This window comes from Littorina saxatilis, linkage group LG1 (assembly GCF_037325665.1).
Source record: "Littorina saxatilis isolate snail1 linkage group LG1, US_GU_Lsax_2.0, whole genome shotgun sequence".
Classification (NCBI taxonomy): domain Eukaryota; kingdom Metazoa; phylum Mollusca; class Gastropoda; order Littorinimorpha; family Littorinidae; genus Littorina; species Littorina saxatilis.
The window spans coordinates 98,859,372-98,886,817 of record NC_090245.1 but is presented as its reverse complement, the minus strand read 5'-3'; the positions used below and the strand labels follow the sequence as shown (position 1 = coordinate 98,886,817).

Here is a 27,446-nt window from a genome sequence, read left to right as displayed (position 1 = left end):
GTGTGTGCATGCGTGTGTGTTAGTGTGTGTGCATGTGTTTTTGTGTGTCAGTGTGTGTACATGTGTGTGTCAGTGTGTTTGTATGTGTGTGATACAAAATTTAGAAGATAAACAAACAAAAAGCTGAAGGATAGCAATTATGGATGCTGAAAGAAGTATTGATGAACTTTTATGGGTGTGCGCACCTGTGTGTGTGGTACAAAATGATCACAGCCATAATTAGAAACATATTTTCATTCCTTAAAAAAAGCAAATGTCGTAAGAACTGTTTATTGGGATATAACATATTTTATAGAAAGTTGAATGAACGACAAAAAAATACTCCAGCTGAAAATTGCACACACTATCAGTCTACTTTCGCTTTCAGCACTTAGACAAAACGCACCTTCCATAGGATTAACTTCCCCTGAAATCTCGACCAACCACAGCAAAGCATGTCAGGGCGTCTGTAGATTCAAGATGGCGGTCGCGGGAAGCCCAGTCACATGAAATCATCTTTCATTGATTTATAGTGTGCGACAGACATTGATTAGTCGAATGCACGATGGAAGCTGATTTTTACAACAAAATGCAGATAAACTGAAAGTTCAAGCAGTACGGATTTTTGTTCCTGCTTACGGTGCGTGCTAACGATTTTATTTTCTTATCATGAGTGGACGTGGTCCCTGACTAGTCTGGAACTCTTTTGATTGGTTGAATGAATCGATCGCAAGCACTCTAAGTCTAAGTAGCTTATCAGTTCAATGTTTGGCTGACCAAATAAACCATCTCCAACAACAGTTAGGCTTGTTTTACTGGGTCCATAATTTAACCTTTGTGCAGCACCACAAATTCTTGTGGGGGAAGAGTTGACTGATTTATGAAGTAGATGACACGAAGTTCTGTGTTTACCTTGTCTGTAGGTGTTCTGTGTTTAGTTTACCCTGTCTGAATGTGTCGACGCAGAGGAGTGCTTCATTCCACTTGAGTTGGCTGCGCTAGCGCTGATGTGAGTGTTGTTGAAATTAATGGCACACCTGTTGCTTTTTCTCTCCATGGAGCATACATGCATGTTGTGATCAAGATTATTATTTTGCATTAATTTTGGATAAAGTTATATCATATCATAACATTATCATATTATATATTTTATATACACGACCTTGCTATATGAATTCTATCTGTAATTAATTTGTTTTCTCCTTTTTGTTTTTTGTTTATATATTTTGTTGGTATTCAGTGTTCAAATTCTGGCATGCTTTCTTTTAAAATTACAGGTTCAAGTCTAACTCAAACATAAATTGTTTCCAATAGGGCCTACTTGTCAAGAGAATTTGTGAAAATATTGAATGTTCCCGATGTGACAATGTTGTTAGACGGTAAATTATTCCAAGTATTTACAACTCTGTTAGTAAAAAAGTGTGCATGGTTTGTCATGTTTTTTAAATGATGGGGCTACAGCAGCATGCAGTGTCGTACATTTCATGGGTAATCTTAAAAGTTTTATATTTTTAATCGTTTTTCCTCTTGCTCTTCTAAATTCCAAACTTGGTAAATTCAACAATTTCAACCTTTTGCTGTAACTTACATTTTTCATGCCAATAATTGTCTTTCTGTACGTTACGCCTCTGAACCTTTTTTATGAGTGTCACATGTTTCTTAAATATATATATATAGGAGACCACACCACATTTCCATATTCGAGAACAGGTTTACTAACGACTTAAAAAGAGGAACCATTATATCTTTTGTTTTATTAATTATGTTCTATATTAAAATTATGCAAGTTAATTACTGCGCTACGCTTGAAAGATTCCATGCTCATCACATGTTATAGCTGTCGTTCTGTCTGTAAAATGAGTGGCTGAAAGTTACCTGGGATGGTTTTCGTGTCTGGCATTGTTAGTTGTTTTCTTTTTGAAAACTGATGTTCATTGGCAGTCTTTTTTTACGAACAAGTGAATTAAAGCAGTTTATCCCTGGTGTCAGATCATGAATAGTCTTTACATTTTAGAATCTGGGAGACTTTCCAACTAGTATGAAGTGTAATTGAAACTGCAGTGTGCAAGGTTTCAGATTTTATAGGCAGCACTGAAACAGGAATAACTATAGTGAATAATTATAAATAAACTGAAATTTGTTATCATGACAGGTAGGTTTATACAATTGAAGAGTGTTCATTTTGTTTTTATTCAAGCCTGACCCCCACCCCCCCTCCCCTTTGACTTTGAGAAAGAAAGGAAAAACAGGGGGGAAAGGATGGAAGAAGGGTGGTGAATGGGTTTGTCAGTAAGTGGAAGAAGAATTAAGGAGGTCGAGTGTTACATTTCCTAAGGCTGGAGCCTTTCACAAACATTTTAGTTGACGTGTAGCACTAGCAACCGTAAAGTGAACATTGCAAAACTGAATTAGTGAATACATGGATAGTCTGCACAGTTTGAAACAGCTATTCACAACCTGACATAAAACTTCCCATTATTTCTTCTGATTTCCACTGTCATTAAACTCTCACTGTCGTAACAATTAACTTCTATTGTAGAGAACGAAATGCCTGCTGCTCACGACTTTGACTAATTTGAGGCTGGTCATTTATAATCTCTCTTGCAGACACTCAAGCCATGGAACAGATGATAACTAGTGCCGACTTCATGCACACGGAAGACGATCATGCATTGCAGAGATTCACATCCAGCATTGAAGACTGGATCAGCGGTAATGCCGATGACATTACTGTACGTGAGGTGCAGGCAAGCATGAAAGCTGTGCAAGGCAAGGTGTGTCGGCCTGACTTTCCTTCTGAAGGGACGTCTGGCTACAACATGGGATACAATCTCATCGGAGCGCTGCAAGGGGTGATCAGGTGAGACTGCTGTACTTGTATGTAATGTACAGTACTGGCGGAAAGAACAACTGCCTGTCTCTGTGATTTTGAGGTATTTATGCATGTTAACAGTAATTAGCAAAACACGAAAATTACGCTTGCTTCAGCAGGGCTTGTCAACATAACGCTGTATCAGTACAGGCGTATGAAATAATAAGTTTGTGACACTGTGTCAGAAGCCATGCTTTGGTCAAAAATGCAAATAACGAAGATATATGTTTTCTCCTATCTTACTTTGCAGTGACCTGATAGATGAGGAAAAAGCACGGCCAACAGACTTCCACCAGATATACTTGGAGTTTATACTGCAGATGATTGAGACGGGCCCTGGCACCAGCCATGTAGAGTACATCTTCATGTTGAAGGATGATGATGCAGTGGAGTTTCAGGCGTATTTCCAGGTCAGTTGACATAAACAGTGGAGTCCGGGTACAACGAATCTCAAGGGAGATACATTTTAGTTTGTTATATCAGTAATTCGCTGTAGAGTTTTCAACCCTAAATGGCCTCAAGACAAGTTTTCCCACTCACCTTCAAATGATCGTCCCATCGATCTTTCCTTGGAGAGTACAATCTCTGCATGTTTTTAACAGCTTCATAATATAATCCATAGAGAGCTCTAGCAAACTAACGGCGGGAGGTGCACGAAAAGCGTCAGTTTTCACGATAAAACTTTGACTCGCTCATTCACGGGACATAACTGCACTCCGGACTGTCCACAGTGTTGAGCAATTTAGGAGACTTCACTGCCTGAGGAGAGTATTGATTCAAATGAACGCGTGGTTCTATATCGCGTCACTCGGTCACGGATCGGAGAAAACAAAAAAACAGTTCCAGATTTCGAAACCATGTTCGTCAGCCATTGTTTTTAGCAAGACAGACCACATGTGCACGAGCTTCGCTGACGTACATCGCAAAATGTCATGACGTCACCACAACTTTCGGTTTTGGTTCGATCTGTGCACCTCCCGCTGTTAGTTTGTTCAGAGTTCGCTCATCACGCGATGTGCACTTGTGTTTGTGTATTTTTGTCTTTGGAGACAATTATTGACATCAGTTCGTTGTAGCCTTGTGACTTTTAGAGACAAAACGGCTCTGGGGCGATGAAAACGTGTTTGTTATAAGAGGGGTTCGTTATGCAAATGAGTTCAAAAGGTTCGTTGTAGCCGGAAAGTAACAAGTAAGAAATAGAAGGCTGTCTGCCGGGAAATCAATGGCAGTTCGTTAAAAGCGGGATTTCGTTATACCCAGGTTTGTTATAGCTGGACTCCACTGTAGAATACTTTTGCTTTTTGTTTTCCTGAAGAAGCTCCATAGGCAATGTGACTGTCTTTGTCTGTGCTGTCCTTGTGTTAATTAGTGAGTACTGATTTCTTTTGTTTTTCAGTTTTGTTAATCTCACCCACAGTCATCTTGTTGTTTTATTTGCTGTCTGCAGATACAGGATTTACACGATTTTAAAAAAAGGTTTAAATATTGAAGTATGAGCGAAATTGAGTTTTCAATATTTAAAAAAGCAATGAGTGTAAATCTGGTATTAGACAGCAAGCCATATAATACTCTGTTTAGCTTACATTCTGTACTTGCCTTCTGCTCCAAACATCCCAAAATCGAAGCGTCCAAATAGAACACACTTCTTATTAAACCTCAATCTCTTCAAAAGCCTCATGTCGTCTTTGATGTCAAAGCAAAAAGACGTCACTCTAGATGCTAGTTCTCAAAATTCTTCTGAAGGAAACGGCAGGTGCAAATAGGTTTCCAGAATGATCATCATGTCAGTGTCTCAGTGACTTTGTTGTCAAGAGCAGTGGAAAATTAGGTTCCTGCCAGACTATTTTGACACAACCTCATAAACATTGTACAGTGCTACCTGTGATGTGAGGCCCCTCTGATGAGAGGATATCTCCCAACAGAGGACACTGTCTGTTGTTTCAGTGGTTATGTACGTGACCAAAATACCGTAGAGCACCCCTTTTAAGACACTCCTTAAATTTCAGACTTTGCCTGTTTTAAGACTTCGCTTTTTCAGATTTTCTGTTCATAGCTTCTGTCAATGGACCCCCATTTGAAGACTCTCTCCCCGATCCCTTTTAGGACCTGATTTTCTCAGATTTTTTGAGGTCTTAATAGGCGTAATGCATTTTGTGGATAAATCTCATTTTTTGTCATGCCTTGTCATTCTAAGAGCTCTGTCAGTGACCAGAAATGTAATGTGCTGTGTCAGGACCTGAGGGGAGATGTCCTGTCGCGTGTCACTCGATGTCTGAAGAAGGAATACAGGCCCGACCCAGGCACAGACTGGAAGGCGTATTCAAGTGCATTTGACAAGTTCTACCGCCACTTTATTGCTGACTATTTCAGGTATAGTTCATATTGGAATTTTTGTTTAAGTATTTAGATCAAAATTTGGAAATTTATCAATTTCTTGAACGGATTGAAAGCTAGAGCTTTGAAATCTCATAAACTTGTTGGATTTCAGATGACCTCCAGTTATGAGCTAAGTCTTGTTGCCTGTAATCAGATTTAAAGTTTTGAGTTAAAAATGAATTCATCATTTTATTCAGCTTTGGTTTTTTTTTTTTTTTTTTAACAATTAAACGCAAGTCTGGTAGACCTGCCTCAAGTTTCAAGGTCACAGTAGGGTCAAGTCTGTGTAACAAAAATCAAAACATTTAATTTCTTAAATGTTTTTAATGCTTAGATCTTTGAAATTTCTAACGGTTTTAGGATTTGAGGACTTCTGTATAAATGAGTCTATAAGTCCAACGTATTTCAAGGTTACCGTAGAGTCCAATTTGGGTCAAAAAGTATAAATTGTCACTTTCTTCTGTGTCTAATGGGCTAGAGCAGCAGAAAGTTTGTTTCTGATTTATATTACTTATGACGAAGGTAATCGAGTCATATAAACATTTTTACATTTAGTCAAATTTTGACTAAATGTTTTAACATAGAGGGGGAATTGAGACAAGGGTCGTAGTGTGCGTGTGTGTGTGTAAAGCGATGCAGAGTAAACTACTGGACCGATCTTTATGAAATTTTACATGAGAGTTCCTGGGTATGATATCCCCAGACGTTTTTTTCATTTTTTTGATAAATGTCTTGATGACCTCATATCCGGCTTTTTGTAAAGGTTGAGGCGGCACTGTCACACCCTCATTTTTCAATAAAATTGATTGAAATTTTGGCCAAGCAATCTTTGACGAAGGCCGGACTTTGATATTGCACTTCAGCTTGGAGGCTTAAAAATTGATTAATGACTTTGGTCATTAAAAATCTGAAAATTGTAATTAAAATTATTTTTTTATAAAATGACCCAAAATTACGTTCATCTTATTCTTCATCATGTTCTGATTCAAAAAACATATAAATATGTTATATTCGGATTAAAAACAAGCTCTAAAAATTAAACATATAAAAATTATGATTAAAATAAAATGTCCGAAATCGATTTAAAAGCTAGTTTATCTTATTCCTTGTTGGTTCCTGATTCCAAAAACATATAGATATGATATGTTTGGATTAAAAACATGCCCAGAAGAGGAAGAGAGGTACAGAAAAGCGTGCTATGCAGCACAGCGCAACTACTACTGCGCTAAACAGGCTCGTTAATTTCACTGCGTTTTGCAGGAGCGGCGGACTACGGTCATTGTGAAAATATGCAGTGCATTCAGTTTCATTCTGTGAGTTCCACAGCTTGACTAAATGTAGTAATTTCGCCTTACGCGACTTGTCTATTCTTGTGTATTTGTCTGTCTGCAGCGAGGAACAGTTTGAAGTGGCTCACGAGGATTTTCTGAACCTGTTTATGTTCTTGAGACTTGGATTCAATGACAAGGATATTGAGACAAGAACGGCCATGAACGAGTTCGCATATCGCATCGAACTCATTTATGACCGTACCATATTCAAGGTCAGTTGGCATGCTTTTGTACAGTGTTACTTACTTACACAATCAGATACGCTATGTGTGGAGCTTAGCAGCTCAGCAGTTGTTGACCACCGGGTTGGCCAAATCTCAAAATTTCAACTCGCCAGCCAGTACTGATTATAACCTATGCAAATAGGTCAGTCCGCTCTTCACTCAGACCGTTTCATAAATGATTTAGAGACTGCTCAGAAATAAGACTGATTCCATGATCGCGCATAGGTACCGTAATCATAAGATAACACTTCCACCAATTTTCCCTTGACAGAGTAACTTCAAAGAAGTCACATAAAATTACTAGCCTGTCAAAAATGTCACAAGCCCTGTACATACCACACAACAACAACAAAATAATGATGACACAGTGTTAGTACAAATGACTGTCAAATTTATTGATACACACAAAATTATAACTGTAAAACAATCAAAAACTGGGCCACCATTAGTGATGAATAAGCTTTCCCAGATCAATACAGGAACTCGTTCTTTGTAAAGACAGTGATCGAGTGGAACAATTTGAGCGAAGCCACCGTCACCTTGACCATGCCCAGCGCCTTCTCATCAGCGTTAGGGGGGCAGAAACCAGTGTGAGAGCCTCAGTAGTTTTTATCCAGTTTTTAACATTGTAACATAGCATTTTTAACTGTGCTTGGAAAGCCTACATTCTAGGGCAAACGGACTAAAACCGCAAGTACAGCAGCAAGAAGACCAGCTGGAGTTGTACACTATATCCACCTTGTGTACAGTGAACTTTTAAGACTATTTTGGATGCGCACACCCAAAAACGTCACGTTGATAGTCGTCGTCGGCTTCTGTGGCGCACCCGCCAACCACCAACCCAGGCGGGTTATCCAGATCCAGATCCAATGGTTTTTTTGTCTGGCTTTTTGCACTGTTCTTCACTGTCACTGACACAAGTTGCAAAATCTGAGCACTTGATCGATGTGGTTTGCTGTTTGTTTTACTCTTTTTTTCAAGCATTTATTTTTTAAGCAGGATCACTTAATAATAGATATATAAGGATTTGGATTCAGTAGCGAAACCTAGGAATAGCCTGTTTGTACTGCAAATGAAACACAGAAAGAGCATCCGAGACAGGAGCATCATTCTTGTGTTACCATGTACAGTCGTCCCTTCCATTTCTGGCCCTTTCGTGGGCGTGAACCTGCCCGGAGCGGCCAGCTTTCCCATGACTAATGAGTTTTCCTTCTATAATTGACTCTTAATGGCCGTTAACCTGTCTGACGCGGTCAACGGTCACTGATTTTTGCCCTAAGGTGCCCCTCTTACTCGACAGGAGCGGCCACTTAACGGCCACTTGTCACTTTCGCGGGCGAGCGCCTGTGGTGTGTGTGTGTGTGTGTGTGTGTGTGTTGTGTGCACAGACGGCACAGCACGAGCAGACGACATGAATACTTACGCATGCGCAAACTGTAAATACAGACATGCGCATACATGTACATTTACGGCAGTCACTTCCGGATCGATCACAGCTGATGTGAGTTTGAAACACTTGTTTATCTGACACTCAAATACATATATAATAATCCAAACAACACACATAGAAACATACGAAACAATAGCTTAGCCAGGACGATCGGGTTAAACACGCAAATAATTAAGATGTATAAACGAAAGCAAAACTAACAGAGACAATGAATCGGCGGCTCATGGATGATCGCTTTCTTTTCTTCATGAAAACTTGATCGTGTTTTGGGGTTTTTTTTGGAGGAGGAGGGGGCCTGTAATGGACGGCCACCTGATATTTGCGGTCACCTTTGCAATGACTAATGGGTGACCGGATATGGCAGGTACTACTGTATGACATGGCTGTGTTGTCAAGGGATTCTGCATGGTGGTCTTTTAGGAGACGTATAAATAAAAAAGAAATGTATCATTACTTGAACGTAGCTCGATAGTGATTTAGGTAGTTTGGGGGAGTTTTGGTAATTTGACGATCTGCGAGAGTGCACTGCTGCTTTTTTTAATGTGGTCGTGGGATTTACCATTTTTAAATTTGCATAGGTATGTTCACCCTTTGTTGTAATTCAATGAAGCTGGGTATATGGACCCAAATGTACCTTTCATGGCACAGGAACTTTTATTAAACGCTGTTCGATCATTATTTACTCCTTCATCCTTACTGTACCTTACTACTACTATTCACTCACTCTCCTTCATCCTTACTGGGTGAAGGAGTAAATAATGATCGAACGGCGCTTTGATAAAAGTTCCTGTGTTTCATGGCACTGAGAGGCACCTGCAAAGTATAGTGTCCATATTCTTCAGGGAATCCAAGGCAGGGTGCTTGCCCAGAAACTCCAAGAGCTGAGTGAGATCATCCTGGCACCTGAGTTCCCCCAGGAAGAGGACGTTGCCAAGGAAGTGAAAGACATTCTGGGCGACCTCCTAAGAACTGTCAGGTAACTTGAGAATCAAACAAGAAGAATGGTAGGTTATTGGAATGTTTAATTTATGATGAAACAAAAAGTTACATATACTGGACTTTAACGTGTACAGACAGACAAACACTTATAATACAAATAATGAACTTATCTCAAAAACTTGCAAGAATCTTGCTGGCAATTAAGACGCTGGCAGGGCAATCGATCTATGTCAATGTCAAGTAACTTGATTTGTGCAGCCAATGTGCACAGGTTCTTAGCATCAATCAGTTGTAGATTATGATGAAAGGGCGCACCCATGGCCTGCCAAAAGTGACATTATTTTGCAGGCTTCTTTTCACAGCCAGCATTGTTTGTGTCAAGTTTAAGAAAAATTAAACAGATATTCGTTTCCAATGGCAAGGCCAAGAGAATTAGAGTCAGTGGGTCAGTTACTTTGAAAACTTGGATTTAAGTTTTTTTTCCATTTGCATTGGCGCATGTGGCTTTGTATTGGCCGGAAATCGTGCAGGATGTGTCCCCAGGATGTTGTAGAAAAGTATTTCTTGTAAAGTCTGCAAAATCGAGTTTTGTCATGTTTATGTTTTTGCTTGGTTTATTTCAAGGGCGAGAAAAGTATCATTAAACGGGGCCTCCACTGTACCTACCGCTTCTGGCCTGACATGTGTTCCATACTTTGTGCAGCGAGGACGGGTTGATCGGCAGTATGTACGATGTCATCATGGACCTGGCCCTGAACCTGACTGTCAGAAAGGCTGGCTGTGAGGAGACCAGGGAATACTTTGAGACCATTGGCTACTTCTTCTATCACATCAGTGAGAATTGCGTCAAGGTGAGTAGACTTCAGTGTTATGGTTACCTCCCTTTCCTGTGCACACTATGGTGTAAACAAGTGAGAATTGCGTGAAGGTGAGTAGGCTTCAGTGTTATAGTTACCTCCCTTTCCTGTGCACACTATGATGTAAACAAGTGAGAATTGCGTCAAGGTGAGTAGACTTCAGTGTTATGGTTACCTCCCTTTCCTGTGCACACTATGGTGTAAACAAGTGAGAATTGCGTGAAGGTGAGTAGGCTTCAGTGTTATAGTTACCTCCCTTTCCTGTGCACACTATGGTGTAAACAAGTGAGAATTGCGTCAAGGTGAGAAGACTTCAGCGTTATGGTTACCTCCCTTTCCTGTGCACACTATGATGTAAACAAGTGAGAATTGCGTCAAGGTGAGTAGACTTCAGCGTTATAGTTACCTCCCTTTCCTGTGCACACTATGGTGTAAACAAGGGAGAATTGCGTGAAGGTGAGTAGACTTCAGCGTTATAGTTACCTCCCTTTCCTGTGCACACTATGGTGTAAACAAGGGAGAATTGCGTGAAGGTGAGATAGACTTCAGCGGTATAGTTACCTCCCTTTACCTGTGCACACTATGGTGTAAACAAGGGAGAATTGCGTCAAGGTGAGTAGACTTCAGCGTTATAGTTACCTCCCTTTCCTGTGCACACTATGGTGTAAACAAGTGAGAATTGCGTCAAGGTGAGTTAGGCTTCAGCGTTATAGTTACCTCCCTTTCCTGTGCACACTATGGTGTAAACAAGGGAGAATTGCGTCAAGGTGAGAAGACTTCAGCGTTATGGTTACCTCCCTTTCCTGTGCACACTATGGTGTAAACAAGGGAAAATTGCGTCAAGTTGAGTAGACTTCAGTGTTATAGTTACCTCCCTTTCCTGTGCACACTATGGTGTAAACAAGTGAGAATTGCGTCAAGTTGAGTAGACTTCAGTGTTATAGTTACCTCTCTTTCCTGTGCACACTATGGTGTAAACAAGTGAGAATTGCGTCAAGGTGAGTAGACTTCAGTGTTATGGTTACCTCCCTTTCCTGTGCACACTATGGTGTAAACAAGGGAAAATTGCGTCAAGTTGAGTAGACTTCAGTGTTATAGTTACCTCCCTTTCCTGTGCACACTATGATGTAAACAAGTGAGAATTGCGTGAAGGTGAGTAGACTTCAGCGTTATAGTTACCTCCCTTTCCTGTGCACACTATGGTGTAAACAAGGGAGAATTGCGTCAAGGTGAGAAGACTTCAGCGTTATGGTTACCTCCCTTTCCTGTGCACACTATGGTGTAAACAAATACAGATCTGTTTAGACTTTTTCTTGAGATGAGAGCATCCTTCCACTTGTATATACCAAAACTCAACAGCCTGGCAGAGTGGGAATTATTTTGCTGAGTTGATTTTGCAGATGGACACAGCTATCATTAAGAATTAATTTGTTTCAGCAACAACAAAAAACTAAAAAATTAAAGTCGAACTATGCACAAGAGTAGACAGACTGCAGACCTTTGGTATGTGTCCCGACGGGCGCAGTGGCGTGGTGGTAAGACGTCGGCCTCCTCATCGGGAGGTCGTGAGTTCGAATCCCGGTCGCTGCTGCCTGGTGGGTTAAGAGTTGAGATTTTTCCGATCTCCCAGGTCAACTTATGTGCAGAACTGCTGGTGACTTAACCCCCTTCGTGTGTACACGCAAGCACAAGACCAAGTGCGCACGGAAAAGATCCTGTAATCCATGTCAGAGTTAGGTGGGTTATGGAAACACGAAAATACCCAGCATGCCTACTCAACGAAAGCGGAGTGAGCTGACTATGCTCTTAGAGTATAGTGTGGGGAACCCAATTGGCCAAACGAGCTCACACGTAACTAGAACAATTCTGGAACGCTAAAGAAGAAGAAAGAAGGTATGTGTCAAAGTGGAAGAATGCTCTTATTCTGTACTTGTGAAAGCCTGGAACTATCGTAGCTGTGATTTACAGGATAGTTTAGGCGGCGATGAAGGCGTTTTTAACTTTGTTGTTCAGTGTCCTGAGTTCACTGATAACTAGGACTAGGTGTTACTGTGGAACCCCCCTTTTAAGACCTTAAAAAATCTGAGAAAATCAGGTCTTAAAAAGGAGGGAGTCTTAAAATGGGAGTAATTTTACAGAGGTTATGAACAGAAAGTCTTAGAAAGCTAGGTCTTAAAAAGGATGGAGTCTTAAATTGGGCGGTCTTAAAATGGGGGTTCCACTGTATAAACACGTTCCAAAAATAACTGTCTGGTTTGTTTGGGTTGTGGAAGAGTTGACCAATCACTAGTGAGGGTTGGACAGGAGCACGCGTTTCTGACACACCCCTCCCTAGTGATTGGCCCATCCAATGTTTGTCAGAGGAAACGCAAGGGTATTCACTCTTCCTCTATTCATACAAACCCGACAGAGTTATTTCCAAAAATCAACTATTATGACAGTGAAAATACTCCATGGAGCTGCACGTTTTCTTTCTTAACTCGTCCTCATTATGAACCAACATACACAAAAACAAGCAGAAGAGAAGTAAGAACAGCAAACAGTGCTGTACTTACTGTGTGAAGTTCAAGGCTATTTTCAGGCTGAAGACTCGCATTTTCTGAAATGTTTAAACATTTTCACAAATATTAAAACATTTTCACAAATGTTAAAATCACTTGCAGAAAAACTTCTCGATCATTCTCGTTATGGTACAGTCGAACCTGTCAATAATGATCAGCCAAGGGACCGACCGAAAGTGGTCTTTACAGACAGGTGGGCGCTATAGAAAGGTGAATTATAGAGAAGATAACTATTCTGAGATCCTTGGGAGTGGACGTTGTGGGCAGGTGGTCGCTTTCCAAAGGTGGTTGTTGTGGGCAGGTGGTCGCTTTCCAAAGGTGGTTGCAAGGGCAGGTTCCACTGTTCTTAGGCCAAAAAAAAAATTGTCTGTTTCTGGTAACATGGCTAAAAAAAATAGGGTCGGTCGGTAGGGATTTTTTTTAAATTTTTTAATTTTTTTAATTTTTTTTTTACCCCAAATGTAGACCAATAAAACTAACTTTAAAAATCGCGCAAAGAGACTGGATTCACTATACATAGAGACAAGACACTCAACACATTTACAAATCGTCAGCGGACTTTCGTTTTCACACGTTTTTGTTGTTCATTTTCTCACCCTGTCCTTTACCTTTGAGTTTGGAAAAAAAAAGTTTAGGGTCGGCACCGAAATTTAGGGTCGGTCGGGTTACCAGAAACAGACAATTTTTTTTTTGGCCTTATTTTTGTCGGTTGCATGCATTCATGTAAACTGCTTTAAAATCATCTTGCAGAACAACGGGGACCTGTTTGAGGGCCTGGTGAAGAAGTTTATGTATGTGCTGGACCACGTGAAGGATGAGGTGTACCTGACCTACAGATTTGTCAACTCCATCATGGACAACTGTCTCGGGAAAGCCATGGGAACGTAAGTCTGCTCTCAACGAATTTGAGTTGTATGTTTTAGTTTAAACAAGTTTTTATTCAATTAAACATGATACAATAATAATAAAACCAGAAACAATAGTGACACGAACTCAAGTGAACGCTTATATTACGTGCCCAAAGCTGGTTGAGAATAACACAAGTATAATGTCGGACATAACATTACTAATATACTATAGGACTATCTGGATCAAAATCAGAGTCAAAGCAAACCAAGCAAAGAACAAGACAAAACAAGAGGCGAAGCCTTCAAGGCTCACGTAAGAACTAGACAAACAGTAACACAAACTCAATCACTCCGTCACACATACACACCCACACACACAGTAAGCTTAGGTGACACTGTGCAAGAAAGAGAGACACTAGATCTAGATCTGTCTGTCTGCCTACTTACAGGGACACGACTGCCAAATAGTCTCGGCCCGCTCAAAATAACAATGACCGAGACCACACACACCACGCGAGAGAGAAAGACTACAGGGAGGCATGCCGTCATGATGCATTAATTGACGTCAAACACTTTTGACCGTGACGTAATCTTATGCGAGCTTTATCCATAGTCTTGGATAACCACTCACACATAGACTCGGAAATGTTACAGTTTCTACCACAGACATACACACACACACACGCACACACGCACACACACACGCACGCACAAACGCACAGACAGACAAAGTTACGATCGCATAGGCTACACTTCGTGAGCCAAAAACTAGCAGGGGAAAGAGGGGGGGGGGGGGGGGGGGGGGGGGAGGAAGAGTGAAGGGGGAAGAAAGAACAATAGAGACATGTCAAAAGATGAAAGTGGCTAGCGCATACAAGAGAGAATTTACATAGTAAATCATAAACTGTAATCTGGTGGCAGATAAGCAGTAGTTGGCCAATGACATATTTGTATGTTTTAGTGTGTACTGTGGGGTGGTGTGTTTGTGTTGGATAGATGTGTGTTTGGTGTATGTGTGGGAGGAAGAAGGTAGAGGGGCAGTCTGTGTGTTTGATGCATGTGGGTGGGGTGGGGGGGGGGATGGGGGGTGATGTGTGTGTGTTTGATGCATGGTGGGGTGGGGGGTGATGTGTGTGTTTGAGTAGGGGGGGGGGTGATGTGTGTGAGTTTGATGCATGTGGTGCGTGTGAGCATTTGGTGGGGGAGGGGGGAACGCTGTGTGTGTGTTTGGTGTGTGTGTGTCCTCTCCTTTATCCTGTATTAGATCCAAGATTTTGTATTTTTGAGTCACTTGAGAAAAAGTGACTCTATGTAATCGGTCAGTGTTAGTCTGTCCGGCCGGCCGGCCGGCCAGCCGGCCGGCCGGCCGTAGACACCACCTTAACGTTGGACTTTTCTCGGAAACTATCAAAGCGATCGGGCTCATATTTTGTTTAGTCGTGACCTCCAATGACCTCTACACTTTAACGATGGTTTCGTTGACCTTTGACCTTTTTCAAGGTCACAGGTCAGCGTCAAAGCAAAAATTAGACATTTTATATCTTTGACAAAGTTCATCGGATGTGATTGAAACTTTGTAGGATTATTCTTTACATCAAAGTATTTACATCTGTAGCCTTTTACGAACGTTATCAGAAAAACAAGGGAGATAACTAGCCTTTTCTGTTCGGCAACACACAACTTAACGTTGGGCTTTTCTCGGAAACTATAAAAGTGACCGGGCTCAAATTTTATGTGAACGTGACTCATTGTGTTGTGAATAGCAATTTCTTCCTGTCCATCTGATGCCTCATATAATATTCAGAACTGCGAAAGTGACTCGATCGAGCGTTTGCTCTTCTTGTTCTTTTGAATATATTGTTGATGGTGCAAGTATCCCGTGTTATGTTAATAATATTGCAAATGTTTGAATAAAGAGAACGAATGCAGAAAGAAAAGCTGTAGTGGTCAGCAGTGTGGCAAATTGCAATGGAGTTATTGGTGAAGGGTGCATGCTGTGCAGTTTGCCTGTATTACAGGGTTCCCACAGGTCATGGAAAACCTGGAAAGTCATGGAATTTGATTTTTAATTTTCCAGGCCTGGAAAGTCATGGAATTCCAATTAAAGTCATGGAAAGTCATGGAATTTAACAAAAATAAGAAAGAAAAACAAAATTAACCTTTGAAATGACAGGACCAGCAAACATTACCGATAATCTGACTGCGTAGCAAATGCTTGACTTGATTGTCGAAGAGACACTGCGTAGAAACTGACTCAAATTCAGTGCAAAGCTAGCCAGTGTCAAAACTGGCAGTGACAAGACGTAAAAAGTTTGCGTGTTCGGAAATGGCGACCTGTGGATCTAGTCATGGAAAATGTTATTGAGGCTCATGGAAAGTCGTGGAAAAGTCATGGAATTCTGTTTCTAAAAACCAGTGGGGACCCTGGTATTAGCAGTAATTTGCCATGCAATGCAATGTCATTGCCTCATCTTTAATCATCTTGATAGACAAATTCTGAAAATAACTTTGTCAGGTTTGTATGGGTTGTGGGAGAGTGAACTTTTTTTGCAAAACCTTGCACAAATATTGGAGGGGCCAATCACCAACGAGGGGTCTGTGTCAGAAACACTTAAAAACACAAACGTTTTTTCTTTACAACTCTCGCTGGTGATCAGCCCCTCCAATATTTGTACAAAGTCTTGCAAGAAAATGTCACTCTTTCACAACTCATACAAACCCGACAGAGTTATTTCCAAAAATCGTCTATTATAATTTCCTGATGTCCACGTCACCAGATCGGAGGATGAAGTTCGGCAGTGGATAGCCATGATCAAAGCGATGTTGCGACATTCAGTCCCAGAGTGCATTGAGTCTGCACACCGAGCTATGAAGGAGAAAGACAAGCTGCTCAAATGGAAGGTAGAGAATGCAGTGATAATACGATTCAAACTCATGAGTGCTCAACGTAATACTCCAGTAATTAATACCATAGTATTTTGAATTTGCGAACAGTGCTATGAGAGAGAAAGACGATCTACTCAAATGCGAGGTAAAAAATGCCAATCTTTGAGATCACACTCTACAACTCTCCACTTTGCCTATGGTGTCAAAATATGATATGAAATCATACCTTTCATTGTAGGAAAACTCTTTTTTTTTATTACAGGGCACTTCTGCTATATTGCGTTCCGTAACATTGCAAATTCGTTTATAACGTGATGACATACTCGGACGCCTAAAAAAAAACCAGAACTCATTACCTTTTTTCCAATGTCAGCGATTTTTGAATATCTTTTACTGACATCTACTGTGGGGGTTTCACCATGGGAACAACTAAGTTTTTACTGACATCTACTGTGGGGGTTTCACCATGGGAACAACTAAGTTTTTACTGACATCTACTGTGGGGGTTTCACCATGGGAACAACAAAGTTTTTACTGACATCTACTGTGGGGGTTTCACCATGGGAACAACAAAGTTTTTACTGACATCTACTGTGGGGGTTTCACCATGGGAACAACAAAGTTTTTACTGACATCTACTGTGGGGGTTTCACCATGGGAACAACAAAGTTTTTACTGACATCTACTGTGGGGGTTTCACCATGGGAACAACAAAGTTTTTACTGACATCTACTGTGGGGGTTTCACCATGGGAACAACAAAGTTTTTACTGACATCTACTGTGGGGGTTTCACCATGGGAACAACAAAGTTTTTACTGACATCTACTGTGGGGGTTTCACCATGGGAACAACAAAGTTTTTACTGTTTGGTACTTCTACAACACACATGTTAAACTTTACACATTGCTAAGTCCCTGGCGTCTAAGGCTTAAGAAGCAGTTTATTGCAATTGGTTTGGGTAGGATTTCTGGATTTGGATAGGGATTTATAACCCATTTTTCCATTGATTTGCTGCGAACCATTCTTAGCCTTTGCATTATTAATGTTGTGAATTTTGACATTTTAACACAGAAATACCCAGAAGATATCAAAGAAATCTTCAGTCTTCTGAGTGCCATCACGTTTCCCAAGTGGCTGACTGAGGAACAGTATCAGAGAGGAATGAATGCACTGAAAAACTTGTCCAGTGACTTTCTGGATGAAGCAAAGTAAGTTTGTACTCTTAAAGGTTCTCCACTCATGCATTCACACACGATGCACACACGCCTATTTGATATCCTATACACACATGCATGTACGCACTCATACACTCACACTCACACACACATGCACACACACACACACACACACACACACACACACACACACACACACATACTCACACACACACACATACACACACACACACACACATACACATACACACTCACCACCTTATTGTCGCGCTATGTTAACGCTCACTGTCAGATTAAACTGGTCAGTTTATGACACTCACTGTCGTCATCTACATACTCGGTCTATAAACCCAGTACTCTCACTGTAGCTCAGTATATAGATCCCTCAATGCTGAGCGTTAACCTTCACAGCGAATATACATTAATTGAACCAATCAGAACGGAGAGATCTGACTAACTACTGCGCGACCACGTTCGACTCAAACAAAAGCATTTGCATGTGGCCTACATTTTTTTCTCTAGCATTTCTACAATATTTTAGCATGTTGTATCGCTTTTGAAGCCTAGAAAAAGAAGGGAGTTATGGTGCATTTTTGAAACAAGCGAGTGAAAGTGATAACCACAGGATGTTGTGCTTTTTATTTTCGTGACTCGCACGCTTCGAAACGTGCATCATAAATCCCTTATTTTATCATATTTGTGACTCAAAACTTAGTATAACGTGAGAAAATACTGTGAAGATACTAAAACAACAACAGCATTACATGCACATAGGCCTACTTTAGTTTTAGGTCGGGACTGGTCGCTCTGTAATTAGTCAGAGCGGAAGTGAGCCAAAGTGAGAGCTTTGAATGTACTTTCGATTCAATGACAATTGTCTGCATAATCAAGTAATCCCTACTGCGGCCAGTTCGTTTGTATTCAGTTACGAACACGGAACTGGTTCTACTACTTTTAATTTTTTTTTGCTTTCCTAGACTGAGGCAAACCTACTGACAACAAAAGGGACTTTACTCTGGTAAATGGGATGTTAGTTGGTTGTCCCATAAATAAATTCTGCGTTACTACGGAAAAATGGCAAGCAGTGGTCTATATATTGTGCCAGTCAGTGTTTGGTATAAGGTGGTACAGTAACACACACACTGAGCAGAGCAAGGCGGTATAACACAAACTCTCAGCAGAACCAGGCGCCATAACACACACATGCACTCTGCAGGCTGCAGAGTAATTATAAGGCGGTATGACACACACACTCTGTAGAAAGACTGAGAGGCGGACTAACACAAATACTCAACAGAACCAGGCAGTATGACACACACACTCAACAGAGAGACTGAGGCGGTATATAACACAAACACTCAACAGAACAAGGCGGTATGACACAAACACTCAACAGAACAAGGCGGTATGACACAAACACTCAACAGAACAAGGCGGTATGACACAAACACTCAACAGAACAAGGCGGTATGACACACACACTCAACAGAACAAGGCGGAATGACACACACACTCAACAGAACAAGGCGGAATGACACACACACTCAACAGAACAAGGCGGTATGACACAAACACTCAACAGAACAAGGCGGTATGACACACACACTCAACAAAATGAGGCGGTAGGACACACACACTCAACAAAACAAGGCGGTAGAGGACACACACACTTTGTAGAGAGACTGAGGCGGCATAACACAAACATTTAACAGAACAAAGGGGTATGACACACACATTCAACAGAACAAGGCGGTATGACACATACAATCTGTAGGGAGACTGAGGCGCGGTCTAACACAAACACTAAACAGAACAAGGCGGTATGACTGTGACAAACACACTCGACAGAACAAGGCGGTATACACACACACCCAACAGAACAAGGCGGTATGACACACACACTCTGCAGAGAGACTGAGGCGGTCTAACACACACACTCAACAGAACAAGGCGATATGACACACACACTCTACAGAGAGATTGAGGCGGTATGACACAAACACTCAACAGAACAAGGCGGTATGACACAAACACACACACTCAACAGAACAAGGCGGTATGACAAACACACTCAACAGAGAGACTGAGGTGGTCTAACACAAACACTCAACAGAACAAGGCGGTATATGACACACACACTCTACAGAGAGACTGAGGAGGTATAACACACACACTCAACAGAACAAGGCGATATATGACACACACACTCAACAGAGAGACTAAGGCGGTCTAACACAAACACTCAACAGAACAAGGCATATCTCATATTTTCAATAACATGAAAGTATGAGAACAAACACTCAACAGAACATGGCGGAATGACACAACACTCAACAGAGAGACTAAGGCAGTCTAACACACACACTCAACAGCTGAACAAGGCAGTATGACACACACTCTGCAGAGAGACTGAGGCGGTCTAATAACACACACACTCAACAGAACAAGGCGATATATGACACACACACTCAACAGAGAGACTGAGGCGGTCTAACACAAACACTCAACAAAACAAGGCATATCTCATATTTTCAATAACATGGAAGTATGAGAACAAACACTCAACAGAACATGGCGGAATGACACAACACTCAACAGAGAGACTAAGGCGGTCTAACACACACACTCAACAGCTGAACAAGGCAGTATGACACACACTCTGCAGAGAGACTGTGGTGGTCTAACACAAACACTGAACAGAAAAAGGCGGTATGACACACACACTCAACAGAACATGGCGGTATGACACACACACTCAACAGAACAAGGCGGTATGACACACACACTCAATAGAACAAGGCGGTATGACACTCACAATCTCTAGAGAGACTGAGGCGGTATAACACAAACTCTAAACAGAACAAGGCAGTATAGCACAAACACTCAACAGAACATTAACACTATTGTGACTAGCACTGCCACGGCGTTTACGTCCTGCCTGCCCAAGCTTGCCACCAAGAAACTTCCCAAAAATCAGTAACTGTAAAGAAATCTGTCTAGCAAGCTTGAATTAAGTCCAATCACCACCAAATTGTGTGTACTAATTCAAAAATGGATGCCCAGTTCAGTCGTGCTATTTATAAGTTTGTCACGCGATTTGTTTTAGCAAAGGGGGGTGAAAGGGGGGTGAAAGGGGGATAATTTGTGTTTTTTAACGTTTTTTTGTGTGTGTTTTATTTTCTACTGCTTTTTTTAAAAGTTATTTTTTAACAGAAAGTATTATAAATAATGTTATAACCAAACAAGGTGTAAAACCTATGAATTAGCTGAAATATTGTTAACATTGTACACAGAAATAAGGAGACAGTACAAAGAAAAAAACAAGCAAATCACGCATTCACTCACAGCATCCTGACTCAAATGAAACAAAACTGTAGATCTAACACTCACCAAATGATGTCTAGGTAATCCATATTGAATATAAGTCACATTTTCACAACAAAGTACCAACTGTACACCTATGAACAATTCCAAAAGGATTTGAAGGCTCCAGCCATCCATTGTTATCAGTGCTGCCACGCCCCCATAGCTCCTGCACGATTCCGAGATACATGTTCGTCTAGCAGTATCACCGCCAACCACGTGTAGTTTGCCGACTCGTACTAGCAACAACGGGACTGTTTCTTCCTCACTTTCACTGCTTGTATCGCTTTCGTGAGGCGAAAACGATACGTCCGAATCATGCTCTACGGGATCCTCTAGGTCCAACATCCGAAGAATCTCCTCCCGAGACAAGGCTCGCCTTTGATTCATTTTTTTTCCTCAAAAACGCACACAAATCAGGCGGATTTGCAAATGGCAGAAGGGGACGCCAAGTGTATCAAGGGAAACAACTCAATTTATTTGCAAGCTTCAAAAACCGGGAAGCAATCACGAGTCGTGTACCTTGTATGTCTAATACTAAAATAGTCGCTTCCCGTCCGTGGGCGTTGCAGCGCTATTACTAATATAGTCGCATCCCGTCACGAAAGTGTTAAGGCGATGTGACACACACACTCAACAAAACAAGGCGGTATGACACACATACTCAACAGAACATGGCGGTATGACACACACACTCAACAGAACAAGTCGGTATGACACACACACTCAACAAAGAGACGGAGGCGGTCTAACACAAACACTCAAGTTAGAAGGAGTAATTACAATTAACAATTGTGGAGATTTCTTTGCTGATGTCTTTTAATTTTTAATTTTGTAAAATAAATTTGTTTTACCACAGTTGCATTCAGTCTGCTACAAGTATGAGCACAACCCTTTATTTCTTTTTATTTTTTTTATTTTCTTATTTCTTCAAGGTATTGAAGGTATTTTTCTTTTCTTGATCAAATTCTCATATTTTCAAGAACATGATAGATAAATAAACAAATATAATATTCATCATAATACAAAGAAAAATTAAATTTAAAAAAATCCTACCATTAATTTACTCTTTTAGAGAGACTGAGGTGGTCTAACACAAATATTCAACAGAACAAGGCAGTAGAAAACAAACACTCAACAGAACAAGGCGGTATGACACACACTCTGTAGAAAGACTTGGGATACAATCTTTTTTTATTTTTTTTTTCTCACTCAATCATGTAGGGTTAGGGTTAGGGTTAGGGTTAGGGTTAGGGTTAGGTTTAACTTTTTTTCGTTTTTATTATCCTTTTTTTTTTTTTTTAAATGCGAGGAGCATCCTTCTTCATAGTTTGTTTTCTTTTCTTAATAAAATTCTGATCTTTTTAAGTACATGATAAATAAACAAATATCATTACAATCACTTGTAAAATGTCAAAAATCATACCAAAAATGGACTTTTAAGGTTTAACTCCCATTACAGACCTATGAAGAAGGATGCTTCCCGCTTTTACGAAAGAAAAAAACCCAAGTAAAACTTAACATAACCCTAATTCTAACCCTAACCCTAACCCTAACCCTAACCCTAACCCTGCATGCAACTGAGAAAGAAAAAAAATTCTATCCTGAGTCTTTCTACAGAGTGTGTGTGTCATACAGCCTTGTTCTGTTGAGTGTTTGTGTTAGACCGCCTCAGTCTCTCTAAGAGAGTAAATTGATGGTATGATTTTTTTTAATTTTTAATTTTTATTTAAATGTTATATGATTAATATTATATTCGTTTATCTATCATGTTATTGAAAATATTAGAATTTGATTAAGAAAAGAAAAATACCTAATGTTTGTGTTCTACCGCCTTGTTTTGTTGAGTGTTTTTGTTAAATTGCCTCAGTCTGTAAGAAAGTAAATTAATTTAAGTACTGAATTTTTTTCTTTATTTAAATGTTATGATTTATATGATATCGGTTTATCTATCATGTTAATGAAAATAGGAGAATTTGATTAAGAAAAGAAAAATACCTATGAAGAAGGAGAAAGAGTAAACAATAAGGGTTGTACTCATACTTGTAGCAGACTGCATGAATGCAACTGAGATAGACAAACAAAATGAACAAAATTAAAAATTAAACAAAATCAGCAAAAAAAATTCCCACGATTGCAACTTGTTATTACTCGTTCCGTTGAGTGTTTGTGTTAGACCGCCTCAGTCTCTCAGTTAAGTGTGTGTGTGTCATACCACCTTGTTCTGTTGAATGTGTGTGTCATACAGTCTTGTTCCGTTGAATGATTGTGTTAGACCGCCTCAGTCTCTCTACAAAGTGTGTGTGTCCTACCGCCTTGTCTCTCTGTTGAGTTTGTTTGTCAAACCGCCTTGTTCTGTTGAGTTTGTTTGTCAAACGGCCTTGTTCTGTTGAGTTTGTTTGTCAAACGGCCTTGTTCTGTTGAGTTTGTTTGTCAAACCGCCTTGTTCTGTTGAGTTTGCTTGTCAAACGGCCTTGTTCTGTTGAGTGTTTGTGTTAGACTGCCTCAGTCTCTCTGTAGAGTGTGTCACAGTCATACCACCTTGTTCTGTTGAGTGTGTGTGTCATTCCGCCTTGTTCTGTAGTGTTTGTGTTAGACTGCCTCAGTCTCTCTGTTGAGTGTGTGTGTCATACAACCATGTTCTGTTGAGTGTTAATGTGTTATTCCGCCTTGTTCTGTTGAGTGTTTTTATGTTAGACTGCCTTGTTCTGTTGAGAGAGTGTGTGTCATACTGCCTTGTTCTGTTGAGTGTGTGTTTTATATCGCCTTGTTCTGTTGAGTGTGTGTGTGTGTCATACCGCCTTGTTCTGTTGAGTGTTTGTGTTATACCGCCTCAGTCTCTCTACAGATTGTGTGTGTCATACCGCCTTGTTCTGTTGAATGTTAATGCTATACTGCCTCAGTTAATCTACAGATTGTGTATGTCATACCGCCTTGTTCAATTGAATGTTTGTGTTATACTGCCTCAGTCTCTCTACAGATTATGTGTGTCATGCCACCTTGTTCTGTTGAGTGTTTGTGTTATACCACCTTGTTCTGTTGAATGTTTATGTTATACCGCCTCAGTCTCTCTACAGATTGTGTGTGTAATACCGCCTTGTTCAATTGAATGTTTATGTTATACCGCCTCAGTCTCTCTACAGATTGTGTGTGTCATACCGCCTTGTTCTGTTGAGTCGGTTTGTGTTATACCGCTTTGTTCTGTTGAATGTTTATGTTACACTGCCTCAGTCTTGCTACAGATTGTGTGTGTCATACTGCCTTGTTCTGTTGAGTGTTTGTGTTATACCGCCTTGTTCTGTTGAGTGTTTGTGTCATTCCGCCTTGTTCTGTTGAGTGTTTGTGTTATACCGCCTTGTTCTGTTGAGTGTTTGTGTTATACCACCTTGTTCTGTTGAGTGTTTGTGTTATACCACCTTGTTCTGTTGAATGTTTATGTTATACCGCCTCAGTCTCTCTACAGATTGTGTGTGTCATACCGCCTTGTTCTGTTGAGTGTGTGTGTGTGTGTCATACCGCCTTGATCTGTTAAGTGTTTTTGTTATACCGCCTTAATTGTTCTGTTAAGTGTTTGTGTCATACCGCCTTGTTCTGTTGAGTGTGTGTGTCATACCGCCTTGTTCTGTTGAGTGTGTGTGTCATACCGCCTTGTTCTGTTGAATGTGTGTGTTATACCGCCTTGTTCTGTTGAGTGTGTGTGTCATACCGCCTTGTTCTGTTGAGTATGTGTGTCATACCGCCTTGTTCTGTTGAGTGTGTGTGTCATACAACCTTGTTCTGTTGAGTGTTTGTGTTATACCGCCTTGTTCTGTTGAATGTTTATGTTATACCGCCTTAGTCTCTCTACATATTGTGTGTGTCATACAGCCTGGTTCTGTTGAATGTGTGTTTTATACCGCCTTATTCTGAAGTCTGCAGGGGAGTGTGTGTGTTATGGCGCCTGGTTCTGCTGAGTGTTTGTGTTATACCGCCTTGCTATGCTTAAGTGTGTGTGTGTTACCACCATATACCAAACACTGACTCATGGCACATATGTAAATATAGACCACTGCTTGCCATTTTGCCGTCGTAACGTAGAATTTATTTATGGGACAACCAGCTAACATCCCATTTACCAGACTAAAGTCCTTTTTGTTGTTAGTAGGTTTGCCTCAATTTAGGAAAGCAAAACAAATTAAATGTAGTAGAACCAACTTGGCGGTTAGTTCCGTGTTCGTAACTGAATACAAACGAACTGGCCGCAGTAGGGATTACTTGATTATGCAGACAATTGTCATTGAATCGAAAGTACATTCAAAGCTCTCACTGTGGCTTACTTCCGCTCTGACTAATTACAGAGCGACCAGTCCCGACCTAAAACTAAAGTAGGCCTATGTGCATGTAATGCTGTTGTTGTTTTAGTATCTTCACAGTATTTTCTCACGTTATACTAAGTTTTGAGCCACAAATATGATAAAATAAGGGAGTTATGATGCACGTTTCGAAGCGTGCGAATCACGAAAGTAAAAAGCACGAAATCCTGTGGTTATCACTTTCACTCGCTTGTTTCAAAAATGCACCATAACTCCCTTCTTTTTCTAGGCTTCAAACGCAATACAACATGCTAAAATATTGTAGAAATGCTAGAACAAAAAAAAATGTAGGCCACATGCAGATGCTTTTCGGTTTGAGTCGAACGTGGTCGCGCAGTAGTTAGTCAGATCTCTCCGTTCTGATTGGTTCAATTAATGTGATTCGCTGTGAAGGTTAACGCTCAGCATTGAGGGATCTATATACTGAGCTACAGTGAGAGTACTGGGTTTATAGATCGAGTATATAGTTGACGACAGTGAGTGTCATAATCTGACCAGTTTAATCTGACAGTGAGCGTAAACATAGCGCGACAATAAGGTGGACATACACACACACACACTCATACTCATACTCACACTCACATACACACACACACACACACACATACACATACACACACACACATGCTTAATACAGCATGATGTGTAATATGATCTATTGGCCTAGTCTTGCATACTAAAAATAAAATGTATCTGCTATGTTTTAAGGCAGTCCTTAAATTAACCTCGAAGTTGACTTTGCGAAAACTCAGTGTTAAAGCTTCGTGGAGGCAGCTTCGCGAAGTCTACTTCGCATAGTCGACTTTACCCAGTTAAGGACAGGCTTTATGCACATAAGCGTAATATAACAATGATATCCATCACACAGGAAAGCAGGGATAGCAAAGCTGGAACTGTAATATAACAATGATATCCATCACACAGGAAAGCAGGGATAGCAAAGCTGGAACTGTAATATAACAATGATATCCATCACACAGGAAAGCAGGGATAGCAAAGCTGGAACTGTAATATAACAATGATATCCATCACACAGGAAAGCAGGGATAGCAAAGCTGGAACCGTAATATAACAATGATATCCATCACACAGGAAAGCAGGGATAGCAAAGCTGGAACCGTAATATAACAATGATATCCATCACACAGGAAAGCAGGGATAGCAAAGCTGGAACCGTAATATAACAATGATATCCATCACACAGGAAAGCAGGGATAGCAAAGCTGGAACTGTAATATAACAATGATATCCATCACACAGGAAAGCAGGGATAGCAAAGCTGGAACTGTAATATAACAATGATATCCATCACACAGGAAAGCAGGGATAGCAAAGCTGGAACTGACGGGACCCATGATGGAGTTTGTGTTCCACTGCCTGGAGATGCTCACCCCTCAGGCCTACTCCCTCGCCAAAACTGTCGTCGAAAAGATTGAGTTCAACCCAAAGGTTAGTTCATTTTAGCCCCTTGACTACCTGAAGCATTTTTTGTTTTTTTTAATCAATGAAAAAATATTACATACAAGGTTTAACAATTGGACCAAAACTGAGAAAATGTTCTCCAGGGGACACAATCATCTTGAGAAGGGGGCTGAGGTGTACGAACCGAAAGTGGGTGCAATCCAAACGGGAGAGAACAAAGCGCGGGCTCTGATTCGTTGAAATCACAACAACTTTCAGTTTTAACCAATCTAACACTGCTGGCGGGTCCCGTTTAGGGGGTAACTTTCTCTGCTCCTCGGCCCAGATCTCCAACTGTGACAGGTGAACGAGACAAAGAATCTGCTACATTGATTAATTCAGCCCAAGTTGTAACAGTGTACAGAGAGCAGGTCGGCTGTAGATTCCTGGTATGTATCCAAGTGGAGGGAGGAGTTGTCTCATCTTGACAGATCTGGGGTGGCTGGTATGATTGGCATACATCTTCTTCTTCTTCTTCTTCTGCGTTCGTGGGCTGAAACTCCCACGTACACCTGTGTTTTTTGCACAAGTGGAATTTTACGTGTATGACCGTTTTTACCCCGCCATTAAGGCAGCCATACGCCGATTTCGCAGGAAGCATGCTGGGTATTTTCGTGTTTCTACAACCCACCGAACTCTGACATGGATTACAGGATCTTTTCCGTGCGCACTTGGTCTTGTGCTTGCGTGTACACACGAAGGGGGATAAGCCACAAGCAGGTCTGCACATAAGTTGACCTGGGAGATCGGAAAAATCTCCACACTTAACCC

The 27,446-nt window shown here is 40.8% G+C and overlaps 1 protein-coding gene and 1 pseudogene across 1 annotated transcript in view; both read left to right on the top strand.

Moving 5' to 3' along the window:
- Positions 1-27,446, top strand: part of LOC138947258 (uncharacterized) — a 188,884-nt gene that overhangs the window by 34,731 nt on the left and 126,707 nt on the right. The gene's annotated exons all lie outside the window — the stretch shown is intronic.
- Positions 358-27,446, top strand: part of LOC138947240 (uncharacterized) — an 84,383-nt pseudogene continuing 57,294 nt past the window's right edge.